Raw genomic sequence first — 11,843 nt, 5'->3', positions numbered from 1 at the left:
TACGGAAACGCTCACTTTCAAGTAAAGCTTTACAACTTAGGAACTATCTAACCAACATCAGTGAAATATGGTATATAATACCATGGGTGATGGGGTCTTGCGTGAAAGTTCAGGCAAGTGAGGAAAGTTCTCTACCCATACACTTGGGAGTGGCCAGAAGCGATTCTCTATATGTCTCAAGCAGCTCATGACTTCCGGTCTTTGACTAAGTATCCTCTGGGTAGCCAGAAAACATCCCTCTTAAAGGCGAGCCACTAGACCTTGGCAAACGTAATAAGGACTATGTTTTAAGGGCATACACCTGGAAAGTCCGGTCCCTTAATTTGGAAGATGCCGCTGCCCAGCTAGTTGATGTCCTCGTAAGAGTAAAAGCTGACTCCACCGCCGTCCGAGAAGAGCGTTGGATGGAACAAGATCTGAGACGAGCACGTTCTTCTGGCGTTTACTACAGTGACCATATAGCAGCGCAAATTCGGTGTCAGATTCGTGGTGTGAGAAAAACTCCGCCGCCGAGTCCTGGCATTCACCCCAGTGGATGAACGTCTAGCCCCACTCCACATCAAAGCGAAGTTTTTAAACATATCGCTGATTTGCGCATACGCCCCGACGGAAGAGAAAGACATTGTGGTGAAAGATGAATTATACGAGCGGTTGGAGTGTACCTATGAGAGCTGTCCCGGAAAAATCGTGTTTTGGGACCTTAAGGCAAAGAAGGTACATTTGGCACAACGGTCGGTAAACTCAAATCGACCTCGCCGAAGCGCGAAATATGGTTATCTATAGTACTAGATTCCAGCAGGAAAAAAATTCATCAAGCTAACAGGCTGTCTCCAGATGGAAAAACCACCAACCAGATCGATCATTTTGTGATAGACGGAAGACACGTCTCCAGTGATTTAGATGAGCGTGGGTCCCGAGATCCTCCGACCTCTATCTTATTGCAGCTAAGATATACACCCGCCTCTGTGCAGCAAGCAACGCACGTCAACAAACACAATAAATGTTCGACATCGAGAAGCTCAATCACAACAAACAGGCGAACGATTTTCCAGTCGATTTGCATTCCTGCACTCTGAGAGCGTTCATAAGCAACTCGATGTAAGGGAGCTGTGGAACTGCAGTTCAAGCTCCTTATGTACAGCTGCAATCGAAACCATTGGTTTTCGGAAAATGCAAAAGAACAGCTGGTACGAAGAAGAGTGCCGTGTCGCAGTGGAGCAAAAACAGACCGCCTACCTCGTTACAATTGAGCAAAACACGTTCGGAGTGGTATAGATACCGCGAGTTGAAGAGCGAAGCAAGACGCATATGCAGACGAAAAAGGAGAGAAGCCGAAAACGTGAGTACGAAGAGCTTGATAAGCTGGCCGACAGGGGTAATGCTTGAAAATTCTACGAAAAAATGCGGCGACTAGCAGAAGGTTTCAAGACCGGAGCTAACACTTGTAGAACCCAAGGAGGTGATCTAGTAACCGATGCCCAGATCATAGTGAAATTATGGAGGGAACACTTCCCCAGCCTGCTGAATGGCAGTAAAAACATAACGCCAGGAGATGGTGGATCAGATTGATGACGATAGAACACACGTTATGTCGCCCGACCATGAAAAAGTTCGAAAGGCAATTATCCGTCGGAAGAACAACAAAGCGGCGGGGGTCAATGGATTGCCGGCCGAGCTATTCAAACACGGCGGCGAAGAACTGATAAGGAGCACGTATCAGCTTCTTTGTAGAATATGGTCGGACGAAAGAATGCCCAATGACTGGAATTTAAATGTACTCTGCCCAAACCACAAAAAGTGAGACCTCATAATTTCCGTCAAGCTAGATTAAAGTGATTGGACCTTATCAGTGTGGCTTTAGACCTGGAATCAATCAGATTTTCACCACGCGCCAAGTCTTGGAAAAGACTAGCGAAAGGAAAATCGACACACACCACGTATTCGTCAATTTTAAAGTCGCGTTTGCAGCACGAAAAGAAACTGCCTCTATGCCACTAATGTCCCATTTGATACCAGTAAGTTGTGGCTTGTCTCTAGGGCAATAATCGTCTTACAGTCTTTTCGAGAACGTGTAAGTAAAAAGCAGGTGTGTTTTCCATTCGCTCTCTTACACGTAATTTTAACGGAACGTTTGTTTCAAAATTTAATTATATATCAGTTTCAACTACTTTTATATTTTCTCTACTTGCCTGTTAGGCAGACGTAGGCATTCCGCCTAGTGGTATGGAATCCAATATATATGCTGCCACTTTCCGATAACCAATACATCTACTTAAATAAATAAGTTTCATCTTTTTTCTTGCGCTTTTTTATTCAAAGAAGCATCAGCAAAAGTAACTGACTTGTCGCCTAAAAGTAGACTAAGTTTATTTTAATATTTGGAATAGTGAATATTTGGAGTTGTCTTCGCATATAATAGAGCACATTCAATATTTTTCGATTTAGTAATCGTAAAAATACGAACTAGTAACTGGAAATATTTAAAAATTCAAGTTTTACAGAAATTTAATTTAAACAGTTGTATAAAATTTTATATAAAACTTTAAGTACATTTCATATTATTTGCAAGCTCTGTGTCATAAGAGCATTTTAGCACATATTCTCACTTACATATTACATTCTTACATGTTTCATATTGTTGAAGCTTTAAAATATTCAAACAATTAAAAGCAAACACAACTTTTTTTTCATGCAATCTGCGCAAACAAGACGTCTATCTTCATTGTTTGTTTACTTATTAAAACATAAAATCCCATACAGAAGTGTTACAATTGCTGCCGATCAGCCACAGTTAACAGTTATGCACATTGCAACACTTTGCCACTCACACGCACACATTTGAGTAACTGGCTTTTTCACTTCAGCACTCAAAAAGTCAACAATTGACTTGTGTGACACTTGTAAACACCAGTAACACTTGATCCACTTTTTATTTGAACATTTGCCGGTAAGTGAGTAAGCACTAAAGTATGTACGGCGCCACAAATAGCTGTATGTGCATATCTGTGTCAGATATGAGTGTGTTTGTAAATATAAAGTTTTCCATGCGTGTGTTTGTATATGGCGTTTCAAAACAAATCAAGCACTCAAGCGTACAATGGTACAAGCAAACAAATGCTATATTTCCTGTTCATTCGCAAAGCCACAAAAGATGGAGAAAGAGAAGAAGAGTGGGAAGAAATGGCGGAAGTATATGGAAGAGTATCAATTTCAGAGAAAATTGAAGGAGGAAAAAAATTGTTTGCTTTTGTTCTCGCACAATTGCTTGCAAGGCACAAACACCTGCACATATGTTAGTATGAATTGCAACAATAAATACTTGAATGTGTGAACACACACATACACTTAAACGTACATACATATCCAACACAAATACAACAAAGCAATGCAATGTTTGTTTTATGCTTTTTTCGTCAAAATTGCAACGTCATTTGTACTGCTGTAACATTGAGTGTGTGCTGCCTTGCCTGCATGTGTTCGTACGTGCGTGCATTTCCAAAGGAAAATTGAGGAAATCAAACTTTATGCACACATGAACACTTCCTTCCTGCGCGTGGTCGACTAACGGCTGGCTTGCTGCGCGTCTGTGGCTTCGCCTGCCACACTAACTGACTCACCGACTGACTGAGTGCCTGCCTAGCCGGCTGCTGGCTGTATGCTTTATAGCCTAGCGGTAACCGCAAAGTGCAGTTGAAATTTGAGACAAAAGACCATTGAAATGCTGCACAAACACGGGCAAACACACACAGACACAGGCAAACACACATATCCTCACTCGTTTATTTATGTATGTATCACTGCTATTGTGCCAAACGGCAACTTGTATGGAAGTGTTGCCGCAGAATCTAAAGAGCGACGTTTCTACTATCTACGTGCATCAAGTGGAGATGTTGCACACATGTTTTGCAGTGCAGTTCTTTCACAATTGTACATTGCAGCTCAATTGTTTTCATGCTTATGCATTACGGTGAGTCAGCCAAAAAAAAAAATTAGAGAGGCTGGAGCTTATGAATTAAATCAGCCTTTATACGTAAAAAAAAACAGAAAAAATTTTAACATTTTCTACACCGAAGCTATAATATCTTTCACAGATTCAAGTTTTCCTTACATAAACTTGATTTTGGTCTGTCAGTTTGTATGGCAGCTATATGCTATAGTGCTCCGATCTGAAAAATGTGTACGGAAATTATATCATTGCCAAGGGTAATAACTCATGCCAAATTTCGTGAAGACATCTCGTGAAATGAAAAAGTTTTCCATACAAAAACTTTGCTCCGATCGTTCAGTTTATATGGCAGCTATGCGCTATAGTTGTCTGACATCAATCATTCTCACATATAAACAGCTTCTTTCAAAGAAAAGAACGGGTGCTAAATTTCAGATTGGTATCTCAAAAACTGAGGGACCACGGGCAGACGGAAATAACTAAATCAACTCAGCACGTAATGATGATCGTTTATAATTATACATATGTACATATTTATTTTTATCAAGTCTCTGACATTTCCTTTGGTTGTTACAAACGCCCAATTCTAAAAAAATATTTATTTTTCAAAATAATTTTTTTTTAACAATAAATTCGATTGCTTAGTTACCGGCTCACACTAATGTGCCAGCACTTTACGCTTTATTGTTTATGTTACTTTGGGTTTGTTAGTTTTAAGTGTCCTACGTGCCAGTCGACTGCATAATTGAAACTGTAAATTTTTTTAATTGAACATATAATAACAGTTATGTAGAACATATGCACACGCATATCGCAATATCTATACGTTAAGAACAGAAGTTGAACTTACTGTAGCCAGATTTTTCTTTTCTTGATTTCGTTGCATAAAATAGCGTTCTCTCTCTCAAAATTTTTAAAGTGAAACATTTTATCGAACGTCTTAAGTTGTCTGGTACATCTGTAACTTGTCGCGTTATTTCCATACATGTAGTTATTAGTTAGTAATTACATTTATATGAATGCATCATCAAATGCACAAGCACCAATACACAAATTTGCCTAAATGATTGACATTATTTCTACAAATACCCACTATCATCCAATTTACAGCGAAAACTCCAAGCATCATGAAACCAACAAAATCATTCAACAAAACACTTGTTCCCGCTTAAGCGTCGCTATCAACATACGGTTTCCTAGACACGATAAATTTGCTGACATATGATAACATTGTTATTTCAATTGAAAACAGCATTTTCTTCTATATATAATGAAACAACAACTAAGGGGATACATGGGTTTCCTCGGGTAAAAAACAACCATTTTTTAATTTTTTTTCTCATATAAAAACTGATATATTTTATCAGAGTTTTTTATTGTTACAAACACATACGATTAACAAAGAAATTCTGAAATTTTTGGAAAAACATATTTTAAGCTCGACCATTGCGACGCCATTTCCGGTGACCCCTCGGAAAAAAATGCACCCGCGTTGGCAGGATAACTCTTTACAGGATCATCTAAAATTAAAAAAATCGTGTTTTAGTTATAACCTTAATTTAGAACATGCACGAAGGAAAAAAACTGAAAATTGGATTCTTGGCAGACATTATTACAAAAAAAAAATTAAAATTTCAGTTGAAATTTTGCAACATTTTTTTTCAAATAGTTGAAATCGAAACAAAACTCTTTCTCCAAGTCTTTAAGAATTGTATCTCAAAGTCCTGTGAAAACTTTGGTTTGAGTGGTTCTTGAAAAATCTCGCCAACCAACTTCCAAAACACAGTTTCGAGAAAAACGCGTTTAAAGTCGGCGCACTTAGCTAAGAGCGCACACATTCTTCGGATCAACTTGAAAATTTAGAACAATATTCTAGAGGTGGTGTAGAATTTAATTAGACAGTAAAAAATCGGTTATTTGAAACCCGATTTTATACAATTTATAGTATGTGCTATTGCCAAAAATCTACCATATATCTAATATCTTGGCAAAATGAACTGAGGGTATGATATTGGATTTACTATAGTTTAACAAATTTGCGATTTACCCTAATTCCCATACACCACATAAAATAACTTTCGTTATTCTAAAAAAACAAAAATCGGAATGTGTCGTTTAGTGTGTGAGTAATATTTGTTATACTTATCAAATTGTATGAAAAATTGCTCTAAAGTATACTCGTATCTCAGCCCTTTCATTTCTCTACCCTCAATATATCCTATATAATGATTACCGTCTTGAACCCGTTTAATTTGTTCAAAATGTGTGATAATAGGTGCATAACTAAGCTCCTGCTGTTTGTCAGTGGCTGGATCCAGCAAATTAGTAGTGATAATAAAAGTAAGAAGAGCTTGCCACAGCATTGGGAGTTACCCACCAAACTACTTCAAAGCAACTACATGCCCTGGGAATGATTCCGAAACCAGAAACTTGGGTTCCTTAAGACCGCAATACCAGGAGAGACACGAATAAGTGATTCGGCTGCATGACAGCACTAGACCTCACGATGCTAAATCTATCTGGAAACGCTTAAATTGGAAGTACTAACCCAACCGCTATATATCCCAGACATTTCACCGATTATTATTTGTTCCGTTCGATACACATGGTCTGGTTCAGAAGCAGTTCCATCCACAAGACGACATCGAAAAATTGCTTAATTTTTTAGATAGTATCACAAGTCGAACATTTTTACCGTAATGCTATTTGAGCTTTGCCAGAAGAATGTGTAAAAGTTGTAACTAGCGATAACCAATAGTTCGGAAAATGCATGGTTTTCTTATGAATGATATGGATTTTGATACAACGTTTTGCCCACACCTGAGTGTATTTTCTCCCTACATTTGCAAGGAATAAAAATAGATACACTCAAACATAGCCTTTCATATTTGTGATTTTGGCAACATGTTTGAATTTATTGGCTCTGTTAGTAATGCTCTTGCACTTTTAAATGAATATTTTTTTTAACGTGAATATAATTTTTTTTGTCAGTATGTTAGTCGAAATGAAAAAATTAAGAAATGAACTGTAGACGTTTACTCATGGTTATGTGAACTATTTATCAACTGAGTGTCATCATCTTGTAACTGCGTAAATTTTGTTTTAATTTATATTAAAAATACTATAAAACAAGTAATGAAGAGCTAAGTTCGGGTATAACTGAATATTTGATACTCTTGCAAATTGCAAGGATTAAAGCCAGGGAAGTACCTTCATGTATGTACATAAGGCTGTTAGTTATATAGAGTCTAGGACGAGTTTCAACCCGAGTTCATACATTCTAAGTACCAATATGCCCCGTTATAAGAAAATCTCGCTTATATCAAATGCCCTTTATCCTTATCCTGATGTCAATAATAAATTGCTGATTAGTTTTTTTTTTAAATAAAGTTTCAAATGGAATTTAAAATTGAGTTATATGGGAATGGAATAGAATGTCACGAACCAAATTTGATGAAATCGATCAAGTGCGTCTCGAGATATGTGATTTCACCTAAAAGTGAAAGCGATGCCACTTTCAACCTTCAATTTTGACCTTGAAAAATATTTTATTTTCTTCGCAAAAATGTGATTTCGAGCAAAAATATTGTTTTGGTGAAGACGGTACTTTTTATGGATCTCGTGAAGCAAAACGTGTACAGGTTTTAGAAAATTGGAAAATCGGTGATTGACTTATTATTTTTGGAACGGAAACCGCACAGTGAAATCAAGGAGCGGCAGAATTATATAACGGATGATACACTTATAGAACGCAACATGAAAATTGAGATCCAACTCGGTCCCATTCCGATGTGAGCAAAGCAATTATGCCCTCTCTGACCAGCTCATTGGCTTTGCAATTACCAGCAATTCTGCTCTGACCAAGCACCCAAGTAGTGAAGTAGCTTGATGTTATTTCTTGTGAGGCCAGGCATACTTGAACGTGCTTCGATAGCCTAAAGCTAAGATTAACAGAGAGGTTCTTTCAAAAAAAACTCCTATCCTTGATTGGGGACTGTAAAAAGGTGGAATAACAAGTTTGAATTTCGGCAAAGATTTCAAGTATTGCCGTTCTGATGTAGGAGTGAATGCTTCCCGAAGAGGCTGATCTTTGTAGTAGTGCGTCTACCACCGTTGTGATAGCAGCCATTTCTACCTGAAAAGCTCTACAATGGTAGCCTAAAGCTGAGATTGAGGAAAAGGTCCTACGGAAAACTCCTCTCCTTGATTGGTGACTGTAAGAAATTGGAATAACAAGTTTGAATATCCACTCGTCGGCAAAGATTCTGAAAGTAATCTCAACTTTAGTATAAATTTTATAGCACACCCCCAATTATATGAAATCAATAACGAATTAAAAAATAGTTGGAACAATACTGGCATCATCACGCTATTGTTTGCCGTTTTCTTTACTTTAAAAGTGCGTCAAAGCTCGATTCAATTCATCAGCAATTCCAAAGTAATTCACACGAAACAATTGCAGAATCTAACTACCCAATTTTTTATACCGATCAAAACTCAAAACCCACTCGAGCGCACAGTTCGCTTTGCCTAACTACACACGCACACCTACAAACTACGCGGCCTTCTTCGCTCGCTTTACGCATAAATTATGCAAAATTACAGCGACACGCAGTGCGGAGAATATTGTGCGACTAATTGGACAAGTTTGAACTGAAGCGAAGCGAACAAAAACGGCCTAACTGCCAACAAGTCTTCGTTCCTAGCGAAAGCATATATTTTATACGAATAGGTGTTTGAGTGTGTGTTTATTTTTTTTTTTTTTGGAACCTTGCCGCGCACGTATCGGTTACAACACTTCAAATCAAATCAAAATTCAGCGACGACGCCAAAGATGAGAATGATTGCCGCGGCTGTGACGTCGCCGCTGACGTTTACACCAAAATGCAAATAGGCAAAGTGAAACTGTGACATAGAAAAGCAACTGTAGTTAGCAGGTGCCGCAGGTGCGGGAAATTTTGAATGCAAGGGTACTCGCAGTTAGTTGCATAATCAAGGTTGGAGCGCAAACGAAGTGCAACAAAGCGTAACAAGCGATAAAATTGTGCTCAGAAACGTGTTGAAAATTTCAAATTAACAATAACGGCTCACCTCTAAGATGTCATGTATTTGTTGTTGGCTGCTGGGGTTATTTAAAATGTCTCACTAATAAGAGTGAAGTACGGAGTACGGTAACTGTAGGTATCAGTAGGTGGCCACTAACCGGTTGTAACTTAATGACGTCCGACCCACGGCTGCTGGAAATTGCATTTTAGTGCCGTTAATCAAATATGCAGAACTTTTTATGGCAATAATTGCATTAGAAGCTACTATCTGAGGAATCAGTGTGATTGTTATTTAGTGTATTGGAGTTTTTAAGTGTTATTAACGGTTTGTACGTTGAAGTGAAAGAATGTTCTAAGTAATGACTTCAGTAGAGATTATGGTTTGTATGTGTGAAGAATTACTATAAATTTCCTTTAACATGAGTTTATATGTATATGTAAGAGCTGACGAGCGCTAATGATCTCCACATATACACAGAATAATTTCTACAAATTTTCTAGTTTTTATTGCAGTTTCTTCACCAGGTTAGGTTGGATGACATTAAAAGGTTGAAAGGAAACAGAAAAAGCTCAGAACGCCAGTCCACTGTGAAACCGAAATCTTTTCAAGTACTGATCGCAAAAACACTCAAAACTTTACCAAACACCTTGAGTCTACCAAAAAAATTTGTTGTAACAATTACATATATTTCACCAGATTTGACGAAGATATGACTACGAGATCTTTCAACATCAGTCTTGCAAAAGCTGGATATTGAAGAATAAAATGCGTGAACTTTTCCTCCTCATCTTCTAACGTACAAGTTTTTCAGCCTTACCGCATGTCCGCCAATTGAACAGTATCCAGTGAAAATTCCTACGAGTAAGTTAACGAAAAATCTTGATGCTATCGATAGTGCGGACGGATAATCTTCACTAAATCACTAAGCACATCAAGCGAGCTCAACGTTAGTATTGCCGCTCTACTATCAGAGTAAATGTTTACCTTCTTGCTACACTTCGGTGCAATGCTATCTTAGTGACACTCATCTCTGCTTAAAAATCTCTAGAGTGATTGGGTATTCTAAAACTATGATTAATGGAGAGATGCTTTGAACTCCACCTCTATCCCTTGAGTACACTTCGAGGCACAGAAAAAGACAACATACCTTCTTAACTATCTCCTCAATGTTTGGCCTCTATGAAAGCTTTCTGTCAATAATAAACCCTAGATCAGGCAATAGAATAAAAACGCGAACCCCCCATGGGAAAAGATAGACAGAAATTGTATACCTTCTGGTAAATGAAAGCATTCAATTTATTAGTAGTATTAGAAATTTTCCTTTTCCCATAGGAGCAGCATCATCAACGTAAGCTGTAACTAACAAAATCAAAATCGCCATCGTATCACAAAACATAATTTCATATGTGAGGTAATCGCTACACAAAATCACAAGCTCATATAACAGTTGACCCCTGGTATTGTATAATTTTTATAGACCACTAGACACACATGTTCTATCTTTCCCTTAAATCAGAAGTTTTCGTTCAAGAAGATCTCATTCTTCATAAGAAGCTATTTAAGGGGTAAGTAGGATAATCTGGCCTGTGTTTTTGACATTTTTATTCATAGAAATTTTTATTCTACAATAAAACTTTTTCCACACATCATGAGGTATATCGTGGAGTGTATGAACAAATTTTTTCGGAATTTTTTGATGACATCTGTCTGAGAAATGGCTGGGTGAATGAGATGCGTTTTTTTTACTCGCGGACACGATTTCTCATGTTTGGATCATCTGAAACACAAAAACCCTATTTATTCTTAAAAAGTACGTGAATGGTTATCGTGCCTACTAGAAACATTAAAAAATGTTGATAAATAAAAAAGTAATTAACGTTTTTTTTTAATTTTCCCCATGTTTTTTTACATAAATTTTGTCATAACAATTTCAATAAATTATAAAAAACTATAGGGATGATAGCCAGGCGTTTTGTGAATATTTAAAAAAAAATTAAGCAAATCGTTTGAGTAGTTCGACCGGAATCATGTCCCCCAGTTTATAAAAGTGAGTTTTGAGCAAAACGCGTTTAAAGTGCCAGGTGTTCACTCCAAGCGCTCCGAACGTCGAGCGGTATTATTATTTTTGGGCCTTTTTCGAATCCTTCCAATCGTTAAGTGGGTTTCTACATTAATTCTAAGACTATAAGGGAACAGAAAATGGAAAAAAACAAAAAACGTTAACCCTTCACAGGTGTATTTCTTTTAGTAACTATGTGTCCAGCTTGTATGGAAGTATAGTAAGTATAGTAATCCGATCTAAATAATTTTTTCGGAGTTTATGTGATTACCTTAAGTAGTAATCCATGTGAAGATAACACGTCAAATGCGAAAGTTTTCCATACAAGCCTTTGATTCCGATCGTTCGGTTTGTATGACAGCTATATGCTAAGGTGAACCGATCTGAACAATTTCCTCGGAGATTACATTGTTGCCTTAGAAAATAACCTGTTCCAACTTTTGTGAAGATACTTTGTCAAATGTGAAAGTTTTCCACACAAGAAATGTTCGATCGGAATGATCAGTTTGTACGGCAGCTTTATGTTATAGTGGTTCGATATCGGCGGTTCCGACAAATGAGCAGCTTCTTGAAGAGAAAATGACGTTTGCAAAATTTCAAAACGATATCTTAAAAGCTGAGGGACTGGTTCGTATATATACAGACGGACAGACAGACGGACATGGCTAAATCGACTCAGCTCAACGTACTGATCATTTAAATATATACTTTATAGGGTCTCCGAATTTTGAAAAAAGATTACCCTACTGACTCCTTAAGCAAATGTCACATAACTTTTATCATCATCATCAC

The sequence above is a fragment of the Bactrocera tryoni genome, chromosome 2, assembly GCF_016617805.1.
Source record: "Bactrocera tryoni isolate S06 chromosome 2, CSIRO_BtryS06_freeze2, whole genome shotgun sequence".
Lineage (NCBI taxonomy): Eukaryota > Metazoa > Arthropoda > Insecta > Diptera > Tephritidae > Bactrocera > Bactrocera tryoni.
The sequence above is the reverse complement of the archived record's forward strand: the minus strand, read 5'-3'. Positions refer to the sequence as shown.